This window comes from Cervus canadensis, chromosome 6 (genome assembly GCF_019320065.1).
Source record: "Cervus canadensis isolate Bull #8, Minnesota chromosome 6, ASM1932006v1, whole genome shotgun sequence".
NCBI lineage: Eukaryota > Metazoa > Chordata > Mammalia > Artiodactyla > Cervidae > Cervus > Cervus canadensis.
This window is the reverse complement of record NC_057391.1, coordinates 7,292,093-7,294,422: the sequence shown is the minus strand read 5'-3', so window position 1 is coordinate 7,294,422 and position 2,330 is coordinate 7,292,093. Positions and strand designations below refer to the sequence as shown.

Here is a 2,330-nt window from a genome sequence, read left to right as displayed (position 1 = left end):
TCCTGTCCTCCGCCATACTCTGGCACGTCCTGAGGACCACGCCTCTTCTCTACCTGACCTCACTGCCCCGGTGATCTCACCCAGTCCCATGGCTTTAATTACCATCCTCACTCTACTAACTATGGTCCCCAGCTCCGGCCTCTCTCCTGAACTCAGGGATTCTATATCCTGATAGGTGTCTCAAACTAATAATGTCCAAAACCAAACTTTGGAATCCTAAACTCGAGAAGTCTTCCCCATCTTAATAAATAGTTCTTTCCAGTTACTCTGGCCTAAAACCTTAGAATTTCAAATCATCCTTGGCTACTCATCCAATCCATTGATAAGTTCTTTTGGATTTCAAAATCCCCAGAATAAGATCGCATCTCACAGTTTCCACTTGCCCTTACCCCAGCCCACATCCCCATGCTCCATCACCTGGCCTGTCGCAGGAGTGTCCTATTGGTTTCCCTCTGTCCACACCTTCTCCTGCATTCCACCCCCCACGCAAAAGCCAGAGTGATCCTTTAAAAGGACACCAGACCTTGAACTGTCCTTGCTCAAAGTCTCCTGTCTCAGGCAGAGGAGAACTCCTCCCGCAGACTCTGGCTCCTGGCCCTTCGGGGCTCCCTTCTCTCCACTCTTCACTCTCTTAGTTGGTTCCGGCCGCACTGGCCTCCTTGCTATTTAGAGAATACACTAAGCGCGCTCACGCTGCAGTCTCTCCCTCACACACCATGATGAGTTACGGACTCGCCACCTCACCCCCTGAGGTCTGGGCTCCATGGTCATGTTGTGAGTGTGGCCTCCCTGACAGTCCCCCACACAATGGCCCGCCCCACACACCCCCCCTTACCCTTCCTTTTCCTTCACATGTCACAGCCTCAGGTAGCGTACATCTAGATGTTGTTTTTGCCTCTGACTGTGGCCCACACTTGAACGTAAGCTCCATGATGCCAGGGATTTTGTTCACCGCTGTATCCTCAGCACCTCAGAGGCTGCCTGGCACATGGAGACGCTCCAAGACTTATGGGGTGACTCTTGAAGTGGAAGAACACTTTATGCAGAAAGGTTAGGAGCATGACTGTTTTTCCTACTTCTTTCTACAACTTGGTCACTAGGAGTTAAGAAAAAAGTGAATAAGTGTTTCCTGGAAGTTGCCTGAAAACACAGAAAACAGCTGCCGTGTTAATCTTACACAAGGATCTTGTCTGAAAGCGTCTGTTCAAGGGCCCGAGTGTGTTTGTGCAACAGAGAACTCTGGCCAGGCTTGGGTGGGGGTTGCAGGGGGCGGTTGCTGAAATGACCCAGAGGACCTCTGTGGCCAAGGATCTTCCCACCCTGCCTCCCCACGCTCACCTCCTTGCCCTCTGGGTCTCACTGCCTACAGGGGCCTGACCATCCTTGCTCAGCTTCTCTCCCCCTTTCCACACCAGGCCTCCCTCTGCGTATGGTACCCTTGGCTCTTTACCTGACCGTTCTTAAGCCATTTACCATGTTTTGGTGTTCCATCTGTCTGTCTGTCCCCTCCCCAACAAAACCCCTACGGTAACCAAGACTGTGAAACATTTGAGGGCTTAAGTTGTGTGGGTGTGTTTTTGTTTGAATTTGACTGCACTGGGTCTTAGTTGCAGCATGTGGGATCCAGGTCCCTGACCAGGGATTGAACCTGGGCCCCCTGCATTGGGAGCACAGCGTCTTAACCACTGGACCACCAGGGAAGTCCCCTGGAGTTGTGTCTTATCTTTGTAGCCCTAACACCTAGCACAGTGCCTGGCATATGGTAGGTGCTCCAGAAGTGTTCACTGAATGACTGAATGAACTCTCCGTTGTTGACAGTCTGGCATTTTCACAATTTCCTGGAGATAGGCTGAGCTTATTCATGGCAAAGCTTTGCTCATGCCACTCTCTCCAACCAGCATTCCCTACCCTTCATTTCTACACACACACCACACACACACAGATAGCCAACTCTTAGTTTGATAGCTAACTCTTAGTGAAGCAGAATATTTCAGCTCCGAAACCTTTTTTGCTTATTTGCAACATTCTAATACAGACTTAACAGTTGATAAAGTTGGTAGTTGATTTATCGGTTTCATCAAATACCCTTTTCTTTACGAGGCCTTTCTCTACAGTTCCAAGCAATGCACATATGTCCCCTGCCAGCAAGTGCTGCGTGGAGGGCTGGTTTCAGAGAGAGGCTGTCAAGCACCGCATGTTGTCATGAGGTGGTATGTAAGGGCTAGGGTCACGCTTTGTGGTTCAAATCCAGGTTTCCTACTTTCTGGCTGCCTGGCCTTGGCCCAGTGACTTTCTGTCTGAGCATCGGTTCGCTCATCTATTAAACAGAG

General features: G+C 50.2%; 1 non-coding gene across 1 annotated transcript; it reads right to left on the bottom strand.

Moving 5' to 3' along the window:
• Positions 1-1,627: 1,627 nt before the first annotated feature.
• Positions 1,628-1,700, bottom strand: TRNAG-CCC. Its single transcript has one exon. It is a non-coding gene; the product is annotated as a tRNA-Gly (tRNA).
• Between the last annotated feature and the right edge of the window lie 630 nt (positions 1,701-2,330).